The sequence below is a fragment of the Ranitomeya variabilis genome, chromosome 1 (genome assembly GCF_051348905.1).
Source record: "Ranitomeya variabilis isolate aRanVar5 chromosome 1, aRanVar5.hap1, whole genome shotgun sequence".
In the NCBI taxonomy this organism is placed as follows: Eukaryota; Metazoa; Chordata; class Amphibia; order Anura; family Dendrobatidae; genus Ranitomeya; species Ranitomeya variabilis.
This window is the reverse complement of record NC_135232.1, coordinates 214,000,755-214,021,257: the sequence shown is the minus strand read 5'-3', so window position 1 is coordinate 214,021,257 and position 20,503 is coordinate 214,000,755.

The window sequence follows — 20,503 nt, the reverse complement described above, 5'->3', positions numbered from 1 at the left end:
GCAAAAATAGTAACACAGGTAGTTGACTGATCAATTGACCCACAGTATAACCTGTTATAATGGAACAGAAGCAGTCAGCCATGGCCAGTTCCTGATGCATCAAAGTCTTGCTCAGAATTTACAGCTTGGAATTGAAGTTTCAATGAGGACCTGTTGATTAAGGGACAGTACAAACATTAGTTTCATAGATTACTATTGATAGAAAAATGTTAGAATAGTAACACAGGTAGTTAACTGATCAATTGACCCACAGCAGAACCTGTTATAATGGCACACAAGCAGTCAGCCATGGGCCATGCATGAGGTATTAGGCTCTGGCCTATCATTTACACATTGGAATTGAAGTTTTAATGAGAAACTGGTGGTTGAGGGCGCAATGTAATGCTTCTTAGCTGGGAGACCTCACACCTCCTGCAACACCTCCAATTTTTTAAAAATTGTATTCTAGCCACACTCAGATGGCACAAACATCAGTTTTATACAGTAATATTGGTAGAAAAATGTAAGGAAAGTAACACAGGTAGCTGACAGAAAGTAAGTGCAGGCCTGCCTGTCTGGGAGACCTACTTAAACAGGCAACACACCAGATGGAGAGCGAACTTGGAGTCTCCACATTTAAAAAAATATTTGTCACACATCTCAAAAGTGACATCAATATCCACAGAGTAGAAATATTATAATAGACCTCTGACACAAGTACCACCACAGGCAACCCACAAGATGGAGACCCAACTTGAAGTGTCCACATTTTAAAAAAATTGTTTGTAACATCAGCAGCAGTAGCAACAGTATGCACAGAAGACACCACAAAGATGGCACAAACTGCAATAAATCAATACATGTCATTAAAAATGACACCATTGCCTAGTGTGCCCAATCGGCGACTGAAGTGCAATAGTCATTGGAGATCCACAACTTGTTCATTTTTATAAAAGTTTGGTGGTCTACACTTTCAGGGGACAGTTGGATGTGCTTATCCATCAGGACACCATCAGCAGTGCTGAGGTCACGTTCTAAGAGAACGCTGGCTGCTGGGCTTGACAAAATCTCCAAGGCGTGACAGACACTCTTCCATTTTTGAAGACCAAAATGTAAAAGGGTCAAACCTCCCCTGATGGAATTGATTTTGAGCTCCTGATAATTCCTGCACCATCCTCTCCAGTCGTTCACAACGTGTCAGACTTGAACTCTGTTCTGCTACTGCACGAGCTGGTCTAAAAAATGTGTTAAATGACTCACATAAATTGCTTATGCCACTTACACTGCCGCTGCTAATGTTTTGGTGATGACGCCTTGACGTTTCCGAGGGTGGATGTCTACAACTGGATTGCACACTGTGTGCCTCACTGCTGTCTAGGGGAAAACCACTCTTAAGATTGTCTACAAGCGTATTTTGATACTCCAGCATGCAGGCATCAATTTCCAGGGTGGGGAAGCATCTGGCTAAATTTACACTTGAACGGTGATGACGCCTTGACGTTTCTGAGGGTGGATGTCTACAACTGGATTGCACACTGTGTGCCTCACTGCTGTCTTGGTGAAAACCACTCTTAAGATTGTCTACAAGCGTATTTTGATACTCCAGCATGCAGGCATCAATTTCCAGGGTGGGGAAGCATCTGGCTAAATTTACACTTAAACTGTGGATCTAACAGAGTGGCAACCCAGTAGTCATCACAATTTCTAACCCTAAGAATATGGGCATTGTGTTGAAGATAGTGCAGCAAGAATGTGGTCATGTTTTGGATGCTTCCATGAGGTCCAATTTCATGCTGTGCTAGTGGCGGGGTAACACTCCGGGTTGCTTTCTTCAACCCCTCCTGCCAACCACAAAAAACAGAGAGTGCATTGCTATCCTCTTCATCTCCTGACTGCTATGTGCCCATCACCTCGTCCTCCTCAATTTGTTCTTCGACTCCTTCATCTTCAATAACAGTGTATCTGTTACCATGAGCCCCTTTGATTGCTGTAAGCCACCCTCCAATGTCACTTAACTGTGTGATGACAGTCCGGAAATTTGAGATATTGTTATCCCTTCCGTATCCCCCTCTGCTACCAACTCTTCCTCTAGGACCATCACCTCCTCATACAGTATATTCAAAGTGTGCTCCAGAATGTAGAAGACTGGAATAGTGATGCTGATGATGGCATCGTCAGCACTAGCCATCTTAGTGGCCATTTCAAAACTGTGCAGGAGGGTGCAGAGGTCCTTCACCTGTGCCCATTCCGCAATTGTGATTTGCACCAGGCTGCGCAAAAGGATATACTGCACCAGGGCTTGTCACTGGCACCACAGCCGCTGCAACATGTGCAGAGTGGAATTCTACTGTGTCAGAATATAGCTAATCAAATGGTTAACAGGTAGGCCGAAGGACCTCTATAGTGATGCTAGTCAAGGGTGCGATTGTCGGAAATAAACACACAGTGACCGTGCTTTCTGCAGCAGTGCATCCAGGCTGGGATAGTGTCATCGAAATTGCTGTACCACCAGGTTGAGGATGTGAGCCATGCAAGACACGTGTGTGAGGATGCCACGGCATATGGCGGGCACCAGGTTTGCATCATTATCCCACATAGCCTTCCCTGGCTCCAGGTTTAGTGGAGATAGTCATTGCTCTAACTCGTCCTCGATACGTGTTCACAACTCTTGAACTGTGTGACTGCGATCTCCAAGGCATATTAATTTAATCACTGCCTGATTGCGGTGAGCCATGGCTGCACAGTTTGGAGGTGGTGGAGATTCTATCTGCACTGATGAAATGCATGTCTGATTAAGGGAGATGTTAATGACAATGGTAGAGGCCCTAGAGGAGATGGAGGAGGCAGAAGCAGTGGAGGAACTGTTAGATAAAGATGTTTGTCCCACTAGCCTTGGGAATTCAAAGACTTGTAGAGAGGCAATGGTGGTTTGATAGGCAATGATGGTGGGGGGAGGCAATGATGGATGTGATAGGCAATGATGGTGGGTGAGGCAATGATGGAGGTGGTGGGCAATGATGGTGGGGAAGCAATGATGGAGATGATTAGGCAATGATGGTGGGGTAGGCAATGATGGAGGTGATGGGCAATGATGGTGGGGGAGGCAAAGATGGAAGTGATGGGCAATGATGGTGATGGAAGGCATTGATGGAGGTGATGGGCAATGATGGTGAGGGGAGGCAATGATGGTTTGATAGGCAATGATGGTGGGGGGAGACAATGATGGATGTGATAGGCAATGATGGTGGGGAGGCAATGATGGAGGTGGTGGGCAATGATGGTGGGAAAGCAATGATTGAGGTGATTAGGCAATGATAGTGGGGTAGGCAATGATGGGAGTGATGGGCAATGATGGTGAGGGGAGGCAATGATGGAGGTGATGGGCAATGATGGTGAGGGGAGGCAATGATGGTTTGATAGGCAATGATGGTGGGGAAGGCAATGATGGAGGTGGTGGGCAAAGATGGTAGGGAAGCAATGATGGAGGTGATTAGGCAATGATGGTGAGGTAGTGTTATGATCTGGTGGCCTAGGAGCGGCATGAGACGTACTCTGGATAATGTGGTAACTGTACTGACCGCAGACCCTGGACTTAACACCGCAACTAGAAGTAGCCGTGGGATGTATCTACCAATCCTAGACACCTTGACACAGCCGGAGGACTAATTAACCCTATAGATAGAAAAGGGAAAACTATCTTGCCTCAGAGAAAATTCCCAAAGGATAGGCAGCCCCCCACAAATATTGACTGTGAGAGGAGAGGAAAAAAACATACACAGGCTGAAAACAGAATTTAGCAAAGGAGGCCAATTTAGCTAGATAGAAAAGATAGGACAGAGAACTATGCGGTCAGTATTAAAATACTATGAAATGTCCACCACAGATAATACAAAAAACTCCACATCTAACTAAAGATATGGAGGGTAAATCTGCCTCTCCAGAGGTTCCAGCTTGGCTGCATAAATCCTTACACAGATAAAGCTGGACAAGAAAAAACATGCAAAGCACTGAACAATGAGGCCCACAACATGTGGGCAGAAAAACAAGCAGAACTTATCTTGTAGAAATGAACTGCAAGCAGGAGCGACCAGGAAGGGATGTGAATCCTCCAGAAACAATGAACAACTGGCACTCACTAAAGGGTGAAGCCAGACTAAATAGCCCCGTCCGAAGTGGACGCACCTGATGACTGCTGTGAAGGACAAACAGCAGCACTACCACTTACAACCACCGGAGGGAGCCCAAGAGCAGAACCCACAACAGAATTCACAACAGTACCCCCCCCCCCTTGAGGAGGGGTCACCGAACCCTCACCAGATCCCCCAGGCCGATCCGGACGAGCCAAATGGAAGGCACGAACCAAATCGTCAGCATGAACATCGGAGGCAACAACCCAAGAATTATCCTCCTGGCCATAACCCTTCCACTTGACAAGATACTGAAGCCTCCGTCTTGAAAAACGAGAATCCAAGATCTTCTCCACAACATACTCCAACTCCCCATCAATCAACACCGGGGCAGGAGGATCAACAGAGGGAACCACGGGCACCACATATTTCCGCAACAAAGATCTATGAAAAACATTATGGATGGAAAAAGAGGCTGGAAGGGCCAAACGAAAAGACACTGGATTGATAATCTCAGAAATCCTATCCTGATCGGCAGACACAAAGCATCTCAAATAAGTTTCCAAAGTCTGGTTAGTTCGCTTGGTTTGGCCGTTTGTCTGAGGATGAAATGCGGAAGAAAAAGACAAATCAATGCCCAGCTTAGCACAAAAGGACCGCCAAAACCTAGAAACAAACTGGGAACCTCTATCAGACACAATATTCTCCGGAATGCCATGCAAACGAACCACATGCTGAAAAAACAATGGAAACAACTCAGAAGAGGAATGCAAAATGCCCAATCCTGAGGGTCGCCACGCAACAGAGATATGACAATTTTTACCTGCTGGATGGGATCACCAGAGGAACAGGGCTTCAGAGCAAAAAACAGTTTACAGTTATTTTTAAAGCTCAAAAATTTGGACCTGTCCCCAAAAAACAGATCGGGGGTAGGAATTCTAGGCTCTAAAACAGGAGTCTGCACGATATAATCAGAAATACCCTGTACTCTAGCAGCAAGTTGATCCACACGAGAAGCAAGTCCCTGAACATCCATGTCAGCGCCTAACTCCTGAGCCACCCAAAGGTGAAGAGGGAAAAAAAAAAAAAACACAAAAGAGTACAGAAAAAAAAAATGGCTCAGCACTTTCTTTCCCTTCTTTTGAGATGCAGTTAACTCATTGTTGGCCAGTTGTACTATTATGATCTGGTGGCCTAGGAGCGGCATGAGACGTACTCTGGAGAATGTGGTAACTGTACTGACCTCAGACCCTGGACTTAACACCGCAACTAGAAGTAGCCGTGGGATGTACCTACCAATCCTAGACACCTCGACACAGCCGGAGGACTAATTAACCCTATAGATAGAAAAGGGAAAACTATCTTGCCTCAGAGAAAATTCCCAAAGGATAGGCAGCCCCCCACAAATATTGACTGTGAGAGGAGAGGAAAAAAACATACACAGGCTGAAAACAGAATTTAGCTAAGGAGGCCAATCTAGCTAGATAGGACAGAGAACTATGCGGTCAGTATTAAAATACTATGAAATGTCCACCACAGATAATACAAAAAACTCCACATCTAACTAAAGATATGGAGGGTAAATCTGCCTCTCCAGAGTTTCCAGCTTGGCTGCATAAATCCTTACACAGATAAAGCTGGACAAGAAAAAACATGCAAAGCACTGAACAATGAGGCCCACAACATGTGGGCAGAAAAACAAGCAGAACTTATCTTGTAGAAATGAACTGCAAGCAGGAGCGATCAGGAAGGGATGTGAATCCTCCAGAAACAATGAACAACTGGCACTCACTAAAGGGTGAAGCCAGACTAAATAGCCCCGTCCGAAGTGGACGCACCTGATGACTGCTGTGAAGGACAAACAGCAGCACTACCACTTACAACCACCAGAGGGAGCCCAAGAGCAGAACCCTCAACAGAACTCACAACAGGGTAGGCAATGATGGAAGTGATGGGCAATGATGGTAGGGAGGCAATGATGGAAGTGATGTGCAATGATGGTGAGGGGAGGCAATGATGGAAGTGATGGCCAATGATGGTGAGGGGAGGCAAGGATGTTGTGATAGGCGATGATGGTGGGGGGAGGCAATGATAGATCTGATAGGCAATGATGGTGGTGGGCAATGATGGAGGTGGTTGGCAATGATGTGGGGAAGCTATGATAGAGGAGATTAGGCAATGATGGTGGGGTAGGCAATGATGGAAGTGATAGGCATTGATGGTGGGGGAGGCAATGATGGAAGTGATGGGCAATGTTGGTCAGGGAAGGCAATGATGGAGGTGATAGGCAATGATGGTGGGAGAGGCAATGATTGAAGTGATTGGCAATGATGGTGAGGGAAGGCAATGATGTAAGTTGTGGGCAATGATGGTGGGGGAGGCAATAATGGAAGTGATGGGCAATGATGGTGAGGGGAGGCAATGATGGAGGTCATGTGCAATGATGGTGAGGGGAGGCAATGATAGTGTGATAAGCAATGATGGGTGGGGGAGGCAATGTTGGATTTGATAGGCAATTATGGTGGGGGAGGCAATGGTGGAGGTGGCAGGCAATGATGGTGGGGAAGCAATGATGGAAGTGATTAGGCAATGATGGTGGGGTAGGCAATGATGGAGGTGATGGGTAATGATGGTGGGAGAGGCAATGATGGAAGTGATGGGCAATGATGGTGAGGGAAGGCAATGATGGAGGTGATAGGCAATGATGGTGAGGGGAGGCAATAATGGTGTGATAGGCAATGATGGTGGGGTGAGGCAATGATGGATGTGATAAGAAATAATGGTAGGGGAGGAAATGATGGAGGTGGTGGGAAATGATGGTGGGGAAGCAATGATGGAGGTGATTAGGCAATGATGGTGGGGTAGGCTATAATAGAGGTGATGGGCAATGATGGTGAGGGGAGGCATTGATGGTGTGATAGGCAATGATGGTGGGGGAGGCAGTGATGGATGTGATAAGCAATGATGGTGGGGAGGCAATGATGGAGGTGGTGGGCAATTATGGTGGGGAAGCAATGATGGAGGTAATTAGGCAAGGATGGTGGGGTAGGCAATGATGGAGGTGATGGGCAATGATGGTGGTGGAAGGCAATGATGGAGGTGATGGACAATGATAGTGGGGGAGGCAATGATTGAAGTGATGGGAAATGATGGAGAGGGGAGGTAATGATGGTGTGATAGGCAATGATGGTGGGATGGAGGCAATGATGGTTGTGATAGGCAATCATGGTGGTGGAGGCAATGATGGAGGTGGTGGGCAATGATGGTTGGGAAGCAATGATGGATGTGATTAGGCAATGGTGGTGGGGTAGGCAATGATGGAGGTGATGGGCAATGATGGTGTGGGAGGCAATGATGGATGTGATAAGCAATGATGGTGGGGGATGCAATGATGGAGGTGGTGGGCAATGATGGTGGGGAAGCAATGATGGAGGTGATTAGGCAAGGATGGTGGGGTAGGCAATGATGGAGGTGATTTGCAATGATGGTGGTGGAGGCAATGATGGAAATGATGGGCAATGATGGTGAGGGAAGGCAATGATGGAGGTGATGGGCAATGATGGTGGAGGAGGCAATGATTGAAGTGATTGGCAATGATGGTGAGGGGAGGCAATGATGGAAGTGATGGGCAATGATGGTGAGGGGAGGTAATGATGGAGGTGATAGGTAATGATGGCGGTGGGGGGAGACAATGATGGAGGTGATGTGCAATGATGGTGGGGGAGGCAATGATGGAAGTGATGGGCAATGATGGTGAGGGGAGGCAATGCTGGAGGTGATGGGCAATGATGGTGAGGGGAGGCAATGATGGTGTGATAGGCAATGATGGTGGGGGGAGGCAATGATGGATGTGATAGGCAATCATGGTGGGGGAGGCAATGATGGAGGTGGAGGGCAATGATGGTTGGGAAGCAATGATGGATGTGATTAGGCAATGATGGTGGGGTAGGCAATGATGGAGGTGATGGGCAATGATGGTGGGGGAGGCAATGATGGAAGTGATGGGCAATGATGGAGAGGGAAGGCAATGATGGAGGTGATAGGCCATGATGGGGGGGAGGCAATGATTGAAGTGATAGGCAATGATGGTGAGGAGAGGGAATGTTGGAAGTGATGGGCAATGATGGTGGGGGAGGCAATGATGGAAGTGATGGGCAATGATGGTGAGGGGAGGCAATGATGGAGGTGATGGGCAATGATGGTGAGGGGAGGCAATGATAGTGTGATAGGCAATGATGGTGGGGAAGGCAATGATGGATGTGATAAGCAATGATGGTGGGGGAGGCAATGATAGAGGTGGTGGGCAATGATGGTGGGGAAGCAATTATGGAGGTGATTAGGTAATGTTGGTGGGGTAGGCAATGATGGAGGTGATGGGCAATGATGGTGGGGGAGGCAATGATGGAAGTGATGGGCAATGATTGTGAGGGAAGGCAATGATAGAGGTGATGGGCAATGATGGTGGAGGAGGCAATGATTGAAGTGATGGGCAATGATGGTGAGGGGAGGCAATGATGGAAGTGATGGGCAACGATGGTGAGGTGAGGTAATGATGGAGGTGATAGGCAATGATATCAGTGGAGGAAGACAATGATGGAGGTGATGAGCAATGATGATGGGGGAGGCAATGATGGAAGTGATGGGCAATTATTGTGAGGGGAGGCAATGATGAAAGTGATGGGCAATGATGGTGAGGGGAGGCAGTGATGGAGGTGATAGGCATTGATGGTGGGGGAGGCAAAGATGGATGTGATAGGCAATGATGGTGGGGAAGGCAGTGATGGAGGTGATGGGCAATGATGGTCGGGGAAGCAATGATGAAGGTGATTAGGCAATGATGGTGGGGTAGGCAATGATGGAGGTTATGGGCAATGATGGAGGTGATGTGCAATAATGGTGGGGGAGGCAATTGTTGTGAACTCTGTTTCTGGGCTCCCTCTAGTGGTCACAAGCGGTACTGTGTAGTGTTGTCCTTCTGCAGGTTGGCTTCATCAGCTGGTTCGTTATCCTTGGTTGGTTTTCTATTTAGCTCACCTGGATACTCAGTTCCTTGCCTGCTATCAATGTATTCAGTGCTCTTCAGATTCCGTGTGTCTACCTTGCTCCCAGTCTCTCCAAGACAAGCTAAGTTTTTGTTTGATCATTTTTTGATTATCAGTAGGGTTGAGCGACCTTTACATTTATAGGATCGGGTCGGGTTTCACGAAACGCGACTTTTTCAAAAGTCGGGTCGAGTGAAATCGGCCGATCCTATAAAAAAGTCGGGGTCGGTCAAAACTCGAAACCCAATGCAGTGCATTGGGTTTCCAATGGTTCCCAGGGTCTGAAGGAGTGGAAACTCTCCTTCAGGCCCTGGGATCCATATTTAAGTGTAAAATAAAGAATTAAAATAAAAAATATCGCCATACTTACGCTCTGATGCGCCCTGGTACTAAGCGGGAACCTTCCTTCTTTAGAATCAGCCTTCCAGGACCTTGCGGTGACGTCGCGGGAAAGACGTCGCGGCTTGTGATTGGTCACGCGGCCGCCCATGTGACCGCTCGCGCGACCAATCACAAGCCGCGACGTCACCGTGACGTCACCGAAGGTCCTGGAAGGGCTGATTCTTAGGCTACGTTCACATTTGCGGTGTGCGCCGCAGCATCGTCGCCGCACCAAAACACATGCGGCGTGCGGCCCTATCTTTAACATTGGGGCCGCATGGCGCATGCGTTGTCATGCGTTTTGGTGCGTTGTACGCCGCATGCGGCGTTAGGGCGCACCTGTCAGGGCGCGGCAAACGCAACATGTTGCATTTTTTGGGCGGCGCAGACTTTGGAAAAAACGCGTCGTGTTTGCGTCGTGTTTGCGTCGTCGATGCGGCTTTTTTCCCATTGACTTGTATTGACAACGCAGACGACGCAAGTACTTGCGTCGTGGTGCGTTGTACGACGCATGCGTTTTTCAATAAAAAATGCAAAACATTGTCTAGACTTTTGTCTAGACAAAAAAACCCCACTATATATAGAGAGAAAAAAAGGGGTTTGGCATTGTCTTTCACAAGGCTATCTACAGAGAAGACTGACTGAAGGGAATCTGCTTTCCAAACCTGTAAGTATATATTTCTCTTTGCATATTTTTTATTCTGTGTTTTATTTTTTGATTTGGATTTAATTTGTGCAATGTTTGGTCTGTGCTATTGTACGGTTATGGCACTGTGGGTTGTTAGTGAAAAATTGTGTTTTTTAATCTTGTTTTGATGTACTTCTGGCGTTATATGCTGGCGTTTATTGTCACCGGCCTTGCTTGGTTTTGGATTGGTTTTATGGATTTGGGGTTGTTCTGGTGTCATGCGGTTGTTCAATGTCTTTAAATTTGGCAGATTTTTATGTTAAATTTCTGGTGCATGTCTTTTTCTGGTTTCTATTGTTGGGGGTATCCGTATGGCATTTTCTTGGCTCATGTCTTGCTGTGTTTTATGCTGTTGGCATTTTTTTTTCTTTCCTTGAGTGTCTTTTCTTGCTGGTGGGGGGGCTACATTTATGATGTTTCATTTGTATTGTATTGTTCTGTGCTGCTATGCCATTCTATTTTCAATTGTATTTTCCCTTTTTTTTTTTTTTTTTTTTTAACTGATGGTTTTATGTCGTTTTCCCTATGGCTTCCGTATGTATCTCCTTTCTTGAATGTTTCCATTGACAAGTGTGTAGTATGGCTTTTTTTTTTTTTTTTTTTTTTTTTAGTTGGGGGCCTTTTTTAAAAAATTTATTGTGTTTTCTTTTCATTTGGACTATGTTTTATCTTTTGGGTTGCTGTATATTGTAACAGCGGTTGTCCCGTACTGTTTATTGCTTATTATCTAGAATGTTATTTAGCGCCTTTTTCTGATGTATTTTGGTGGATGTCACCAGATGGTGTTGTTTTGGATTATGTCTTGTTGTAATTGTAAATTATGGCGTTCATTAGTTTGCTTATTTCATTGTGCCTTTTTTTTTTCCTGTAGAAATTTTTACATAGGTGTCTATTTTTTCTGAATTTTATTTGGGTCTATTCTTGTATTGTTTCTTCGATTGTGTTCTCTTGCAATGTATGGCGTTGTGGTGTCGCTTTTTGAGTTTGCATTGTCCTATCAGTCAACAGTCAATTGTGGTTGTTTTAATGTTTTGGGCCTATTTTATTGTATGTGGCATTGGATGTGATTTTTTGCTCATTTTTTTCATTGCAGAACAAACTTGCAAGAATGCCAAGTTCTTCGGAGCATAGCCAATCGGCGCGGGGGAGTGCGGTGAGTAATTATGTCTAGTTGCTTACAATTCGCTGCCATTTGTAGCATTGACAATAATTTTTGTATACAATTTTTCCAGGCTTCTTCAAGTGAGGGGGAAGACGGTCAGCGGGAGCAGAGAGATCGGGGCCAAGATGTGGCGTCAGGCCGGCGAGTGAGTATTTTTTTTCTTTATTTTTTTTTTTCAGTAGCATCCTGCTGTGAGGAACATTACATTTGAGGAGCATCCTGCTTTCACTAGGGATGTTTACTAAGCTTAGGCCCCCGTCACACATAGCGAGATCGCTAGCGAGATCGCTGCTGAGTCACTAGTTTTGTGACGCAACAGCGACCTCAGTAGCGATCTCGCTATGTGTGACACGTACCAGCGATCAGGCCCCTGCTGTGAGATCGCTGGTCGTGTTGGAATGGCCTGGGCCGTTTTTTGGTCGTTGAGGTCCCGCTGACATCGCTGAATCGGTGTGTGTGACACCGATCCAGCGATGTCTTCACTGGTAACCAGGGTAAACATCGGGTTACTAAGCGCAGGGCCGCGCTTAGTAACCCGATGTTTACCCTGGTTACCCGGGTGCTGCAGGGGGACTTCGGCATCGTTGAAGACAGTTTCAACGATGCTGAATTCGGTCCCCTGATCGTTGGTCGCTGGAGAGAGCGGTCTGTGTGACAGCTCCCCAGCGACCACACAGCGACTTACCAACGATCACGGCCAGGTCGTATCGCTATTCGTGATCGTTGGTAAATCGCTATGTGAGACGGGGCCTTTATACATTATAGATTTTCAGGGCAGCAAGTATTGGGGGAAGGTAAAATAAAGTTGAACTCCCTGCACACAAACATTCCAAAACACAGGTGTAGAAAACATCAATATACATACATCAAATGGCAAAGGATAGGGCAAAGGTACCTATCATTCCAGGTACTGGTGGTTGTTATTATTTGCATATTTTTAACCTATTTGTTTTCTAATTTTTCTAGGTTTCACAACGGGACCAAGGAGACAGTGGAATAGATGTGGACCTCCTGATCTCCAGCATCCAGGAGCGTGGCCCGTTGTGGGACAGCCGTGACCCTCGGCACATGGACCAGGTGGTGTCGAGGCGTTTGTGGGCAGAGGTGGCAAAGTCGCTGTGGGATGGCTTTGACAGTGCCTCAGCGAAGGCCAAAGGCAACTTTAGTGAGTATTGCAGATACGCTGCTATGACCCATCTTGCCAGGATAAACACAACCGTGTGTGATGCGATCAACGCCTAAACTTTGCATCACTCACGGTTGTTTTATCCTTTTAAAATGCTAAATATGTAACCATTTTTTTGTCTTTACATTCACAGTGAAAAAGTTGAGGACCAGATGGCAATCCATGAAGGACCGTTTCAATAAGGGGATCCGTGCTGCGGAGGAGCAAGCTCGGAGTGGTGCTGCTGCATCCAAGTCGGTGCCCTACAAATATAACAGGGCACTCCAGTTCCTAAGACCGGTCCTTACCCGCCGACAGTAAGTATTTTGGCCACATAACATATTGCACAGCCACATTGTACATTGCCCAGACACATAGCATATTGCACAGCCACATAGTACATTGCCCAGACACGTACATTGTGCATCCACATAGTAGATTGCCAGGCCACTATATAGCAGCCACATAGTACACGTTCTAGCTACATATACACATAGTATATTTCAAAAGGAACATAGTGTATTGGCCATCCATGTAGTCATTGTAGCATTTTGGCCATCCTTTTACCCTAGTGGAATGGTATATAGCCCATTAGTAATTTTTTGGTTAGGCGTGAGTCATTGTAGTCCATGACAGGTTACGTTCTGAGTCAGGGTAGTTCTGATCGCATGAATAATGATGACGTCTGGATCACATGATCCTAACGTCATGGCCGTTCCTGCGATCAGATCAGCAAAGTTTTTTTTTGTTTGTTTTTTTTAAATGTTTTTCTTGACTTTAAATTTTTTACTAATTTTGCGGCATAGGCAGCATCAAGAAAGATTTTTTTTTAAAAAATGTTTTAAAACGATGACAGAGGTATGCATTGACTTTTGCAGCGGGAATGACCAGTCATTTTCTACCGTAGGTATGTCCATGATTGTTATCGTCAGCCCTAATGGTAAGCTGGCGGTAACAATCAGCAATTTATTATAGGCAACACAGACTGAGAGACAGGGGATTGTAATGTATTGATGTGTCATGTAATGTTAATTTTTTAACAGGAGTTGGCGTATGTGATAGGTTATTAATTGAAGACTAATTTTTTCCTTATCTTTTCACAGGACACACAGCAGCACCCTCGAGCGAGCTCCCCCCTGTGAAGCGGAACTTCATGGATCGCCATCTGACCCGTCACAGCCCTCCCACAGCGACAGCAGGCTTGCACCACCATCATCTGGAGAACCGGCTGCCGGTACATCAGGTTTTCCCCTGCCCGAGGCCTCTGGCGCACCTTCGTTCGGGAATTCCCGACAGCGCCAGCGGGCCTCGGACAGGTCAGTCATGCCCGAATTTTTGCACTTGGGCACGGTGTTCCAGAACGGTTTCAAGGCGTTGAGCGATAAAATGTCCAGTATGGAACGGCGCCTTGAAATCCTGGAAGCCGAGCTCTCAAATCCGGCAAAGCATTTTTTAAGTACAATTGCTAAAGGCATGGTGGAAAACCTTACGCCGGAACTCCAGATTTCGGTGATGCAGGACTGCAACAATTCCTACGTGAGGGCTCTGCAGCAGTCTCGGCGCATGCAGTCAGCGACACTGCCAGTAGTACCGTCGCTGGCTAGCATGACTCCGACTACTGCTGCAGAGCCACTCCAGCCACCCCACCCTGGTCCAAGTGCCGAGCGACGCCACCACAGTCACCATAGCAGTGTGCCGCTGACTCCTGCTCCTGCCAGGCCCTCATCCTCCCGCAGCCATCATTCTGGGGGAGCCGATACTGGAAAAAAAAGGAAAAGGAAGAGCAAGAAAAAAAAAAGCAAAAGGTCACGCACTGAGGCTCTGGCTGCTCAAGGTCAAACAAGTACACGTCGGGGCTCTAGCCGCAGCAGGAGCAGCCAGAGCCAACCAAGAACTTTGCAAAGGCTCGTGTTGCCTCCTCCCTGCCCTGCAGAGGTGGCGGTTTCCTCCCCATTATACCCCGTGGAGGGTTTAGACCTGCCATCCTCCTCCTCGTCGTCGTCTTCATCAGCCTCATTTTCCTCTCCCCATTCCCAAAAAGAAACATACCATTCCCCCTTTGTGGCACAGGTTGATACCCCCTAAGTTTATTTCCCCTTTTTTTTTTCTGTTTCCCCCAAATAAAAAATTTTGGTTTGAATACAACAATATTTGTTCTTATTTTCATGTATACTTCTCAGCAAGTCACACCGTGCGCCGTCTACACATATTATGTGTTTAAAACAACTCATATATGCAATGTCAGACACTATTTTTAACTTTTTTATTTTGCCTTTTTTGGTGTGTCTCTCATTGCTGTATGAGGTGTTTACAAACAATAAAGTGTATGAGGTGTTTTCAATCACTAGGGTATGTGTCCACGCTCAGGATTGCATGAGGATTTGGTCACGATTTTTCATCAGTATTTTGTAACCCAAAACCAGGAGTGGGTGATAAATACAGAAGTGGAGCAGATGTTTCTATTCTACTTTGCCTCTAATTGTTCCACTCCTGGTTTTGTATTACAAATACTGAAGAAAAATCGTGACAAAATCATGATGCAATCCTGAACGTGGACACATACCGTAAAGGTACCTTCACACTTAACAATGCTGCAGCGAAACATACAATGATGCAGATCACTGCAGCATCGCTATTTGGTCGCTGGAGAGCTGTCTGTGTGACAGCTCTCCAGCGACCAACGATGCCGAGGTCCCCGGGTAACCAGGGTAAACATCAGGTTGTTAAGCGCAGGCCGCCGCGCTTCCGATGATTACCCTGGTTACCAGTGTTTTGTAAATCAAACAACAGTACATACACTCAGAATTGCGTCCCCCGGCATCCGCTTCCCTGCCCTGACTGAGTGACGGCCCTAACAGCAGAGCGGTCACATCACCGCTGTGCTGTGCATTCACTTTCCGGCCGGCGCTCAGTCCGTGCAGGAAGCAGACGCCGGGGGACGCGAAGATGAGTATATGTACTGTTTTTTTTGTAAACTTTCACACTGGGAAACAGGGTAAATATCAGTTTACTATGCGCCGCCCTACGCTTAGTAACCCGATATTTACCCTGATTACCATTGTAAAACATCGCTGGTATCGTTGATTTTGCTGTCAAACACAATGATACACGGCGATCTGACAAACAAATAAATATGTTATATGGTATGGTATAAATTTTGTCTTTGAAGCAGGGTAGAAAACTTAAGAAAATTTTTTTATTAAAACACAACATTTTAAAAACAAAGGGTTACAAGTTTTTTAGATAAGGCACATTACATTGGTGAACTATTTTAAGCATAGTCACACCAGAATACAGTCCAACAGTTTACTACACCATTGTATCTTGCCATGACAGACGGCCAACATCTGACACAAAATAGGCCGCAAAACGATCCCTCATCTGCGCAATTTCCACACTTGTCCTCAGAGGATGATCATGGAAATCGGGCAATGGGTTGGCTATGGTTTCATCGAGATCAACGTTCAGTCTCTCTTTGGCCAGAATAAAATTGTGGAGAACCACACACGCCTTCACCACCTCATCCACTGTCTCAGTTTTCAGATTAATGGCGGATCCTAATATCCGCCATTTGGAGACAAGGATGCCAAAGGCGCACTCCACAGTCCTTCTGGCCCTGGACAGTCTGTAATTGAACACCCTTTTCGTATGGTCCAAGCCCCGACTGGAGTAGGGTTTCAATAGGTTGGCAGACATTTGGAATGCCTCATCCCCAACCACAACAAATGGCATCGCAGGGCCTTCGGTGTGGGGAAGAGGTCGTGGCTGGGGGAAATTGAAATTGTTGCCATATAATTTTTGGCCCATATCCGACTCTTTGAATGTGCGCGAGTCATTTGAACGGCCAAACACACCAATGTCGACTGCGAGAAAACGGCAGTCCGCACCGGCAATTGCCATCAGCACAGTGGAAAAATATTTTTTATAGTTGTAGAAAAGGGATCCACTTTTCCCTGGCTTGGTAATCCGAATGTGCTTGCCATCCACCGCGCCAATACAGTTTGGAAATGAACACACTTGGTCAAATTTCTGGGCGTTGGCCAACCAGATATCGCTTGTAGGGACGGGTAAAAATTCTTCCCGGAGATTATCCCACAAAGCGCGGCAGGTCTCAGCAAGAATTCCGGAGAGAGTGGAGACTCCAATCCGGAACTGAAATTGAAGGGATCTCAAGGTCTCTCCGGTAGCCAGGAAACTGCCAAGAAGAAAAAGAAATTACATTAAAGTACATTGCAATTTATAAAAGTACATTGACCATACCACCCCCAAAAAAAATTAAGAAAAAAAAAAAAAAAAAGGGAAGATGTGAACGTAGCCGAACATATCTCAGTCATTCAAACAGCTACGTACCGTAGAGTCACCAGAAGCCGCTCCTCTGCAGAAATAGCTCTCCGGAGCTGCGTGTCCTGCCTGCTAATGGCTCCTTCCACCCGACGCAGAAGATAGCGGAAGCTGTCCTGAGACATCCTGGTGTACTCGAAATATTTCTCCAGGTTCTCATTCAGTTCGCCAAACAAGCTATGGTTCTCCCGGACTTCCAAGATAGGGTGTATCCAAAATCGGCGATGAATCCATCTCCGTTTTTCTCTTTCTCTTTGATGAGCACAGGCGACAGCATAGGCATGAGCCAAGGCAAATTCCATCTCCATATCCATGACGATACTGTCCATGGGACGCTCCATCATGAATACCAGCAAAATGGGAGGAATTCATGTCTGCCATGGTATATATACACAATTACATAAACACCAACCCTCTTCTAGCCATTGGTGGTCCTTATCTATTGTGTAGACACTTTTTTTTGTGGGTGGGATGAAGAATGACTCACTGCACAAAAAAACGCATGCGGCGCAAAACGCTGCGTTTTTTGTTGAAAACGCAACTGCGTTTACAAAAAACGCTGCGTTTTGCGCCACATGCGTTGAAAGCATGCGGCGCAAAACGCAGCGTTGTGCATGCGTTTTGCTGCGTTTTTGTTTGCGTTGTGTGTTGCGGCGACGACTCTGCGGCGCACAACGCAAATGTGAACGTAGCCTTAGGAAGGAAGGCTGCCGGAAAGAAGCCGAGGGTGAGTATATTCCTATTAGGTATATACTCACCCTCGGACGCGCCCTGCTTTTTTCCGGCAGCCTTCCTTCCTAAGAATCAGCCCTTCCAGGACCTTCGGTGACGTCACGGTGACGTCGCGGCTTGTGATTGGTCGCGCGAGCGGTCACATGGGCGGCCGCGCGACCAATCACAAGCCGCGACCTCACCGCGACGTCACCGCAAGGTCCTGGAAGGCTGATTCTAAGGAAGGAAGGTTCCTGCTTAGTACCAGGGCGCATCAGAGCGTAAGTATAGCGATATTTTTTATTTTAATTCTTTATTTTACACTTAAATCTGAATTCCGATACCAATTCCCGATATCTTAAACATATCGGGAATCGGTATCGGAATTCCGATTCCAGATTCAGAAGATCGCCGACTTCATGGCCAACCCCACACAGGGGTCGGGTCGGGTTTCATGAAACCCGACTTTGCCAAAAGTCGGCGACTTCTGAAAATTGCCGACCCGTTTCGCTCAACCCTAATTATCAGTGTTCATTATGTTTTTAGTCCAGCTCGCTAAAATGTGATTTCTTCGCTTGCTGGTTGCTCTAGGGGACTGAGTTTCTCCCCCCACACCGTTAGTTGGTGTGGGGGTTCTTGAAATCTCAGAGTGGATATTTTGTAAGGGTTTTTTACTGACCGCATAGATTCCCTTTTCTATTTTCTGCTATCTAGTATTAGTGGGCCTCATTTGCTGAATCTGCTTTCACCCCTGTGTATGTGCCTTCCTCTTACCTCACCGTTATAATTTGTTGGGGGCTTCTATATCTTTGGGGATTATTTCTCTGGAGGCAAGAGAGGTCTTTCTTTCTCTCTAGGGGTAGTTAGTTCCTTAGGCTGGCTCGAGACGTCTAGGAATTCAGGCACGTTCACCGGCTACTTCTAGTGTGTTTGGTTAGGTTCAGATTTGCGGTCAGTCCAGCTTGCCACCTCCCTAGAGCTTGTCCTATGTTTGTTACTTAGCTGGAGTAATTTGTGATCCTCAACCACTAAGGATCATAACAGTATAGCAGGCCAAAAAGTGTTTAATGCATCGCAGAAGTGGGATAAAAAGAAGACCTGAATACATTTTTTTTTTCCTCCTCCCGCTTTTCCTTTGCTGCAGTCTGTTTAGCTTCTTTTATCCCCTTGAACTCTGGGTGGTTTTGAGCTCAGCTGCAGACATGGATGTTCAGACTCTGACTTTTAGTGTGGATTTTGTTATTCATAGCCCTATGTCAGAACCAAAGATACCCATTCCTGAGTTGTTTTCTGGAGATAGATCTAGGTTTCAGAATTTTAAGAATAATTGTAAGTTATTTCTATCTCTGAGACCTCGTTCCTCTGGTGATTCCACTCGGCAAGTAAAGATTGTTATCTCCTTGTTACGTGGCAACCCTCAGGATTGGGCCTTCTCTCTGGCGCCAGGAGATCCTGCATTGCTTAATGTGGATGCGTTTTTTCTGGCTCTTGGACTGCTTTATGAGGAGCCTAATCTTGAGAATCAGGCAGAAAAAGCATTGCTGGCCCTTTCTCAAGGGCAGGATGAAGCAGAGGTGTATTGTCAAAAATTTCAGAAATGGTCAGTGCTTACTCAATGGAATGAGTGTGCCCTGGATGCAAATTTCAGAGAAGGTCTTTCTGAAGCCATTAAGGATGTTATGGTGGGGTTCCCCACCCCTACAAGTCTGAGTGATTCTATGGCTTTAGCCATTCAGGTTGATCGGCGTTTGCGGGAGCGCAGATCTGCTCATCCTTTGGCGGTATTTTCTGAACAGAGACCTGAGTCTATGCAATGTGATCGAACTCTGACCAGAATTAAGCGACAAAGTCATAGACGTCAAAATGGGTTGTGCTTTTAGTGTGGTGATTCTGCTCATGTTATCTCAGCATGCTCTAAACGCTTAAAAAAGGTCGCTAAACCTATCACCATTGGTACTATATAGCCTAAGTTTATTTTGTCTGTTACTTTGATTTGTTCTTTGTCGTCCTACTCGGTTATGGCCTTTGTGGATTCGGGTGCTGCCCTGAATCTGATGGATTTGTCATTTGCCAGGCGCTGTGGTTTTGTCCTGGAGCCTTTGGAATTTCCTATTCCTCTGAGGGGAATTGATGCTACGCCATTGGCTGAGAATAAACCTCAGTATTGGACGCAAATGACCATGTGCATGACTCCCGTTCATCAGGAGGTGATTCGCTTTCTTGTTCTGCATAATTTACATGATGTTGTCGTTTTGGGTCTGCCATGGTTGCAGGCTCATAATCCAGTTTTAGATTGGAAAGCTATGTCTGTGTCTAGTTGGGGTTGTCAGGGAATTCATGGCGATACTCCATTGGTGTCTATTTCTTCTTCCACTCCTTCTGAGGTCCCTGAGTTTTTGTCTGACTACCAGGATGTATTTGATGAGCCCAGGTCCAGTGCCCTGCCCTCTCATAGGGATTGTGACTGTGCTATAAATTTAATTCCTGGTAGTAAATTCCCTAAGGGACGACTTTTTAATTTGTCTATGCCAGAGCATGCCGCGATGCGGAGTTATATAAAGGAGTCTTTGGAGAAGGGACATATTCGCCCATCCTCTTCCCCTCTTGGTGCAGGATTCTTTTTTGTGGCCAAGAAGGACGGTTCTTTGAGACCGTGTATAGATTATCGCCTTCTGAATAAAATTACAGTCAAATTTCAGTATCCTTTGCCACTATTATCTGATTTGTTTGCTGGGATTAAGGGTGCCAGTTGGTTCACCAAGATAGATCTCCGTGGTGCGTATAATCTTGTGCGCATTAAGCAGGGAGATGAATGGAAAACAGCATTTAATACGCCCGAAGGCCATTTTGAGTACTTGGTGATGCCTTTTGGACTCTCTAATGCTCCTTCTGTGTTTCAGTCCTTCA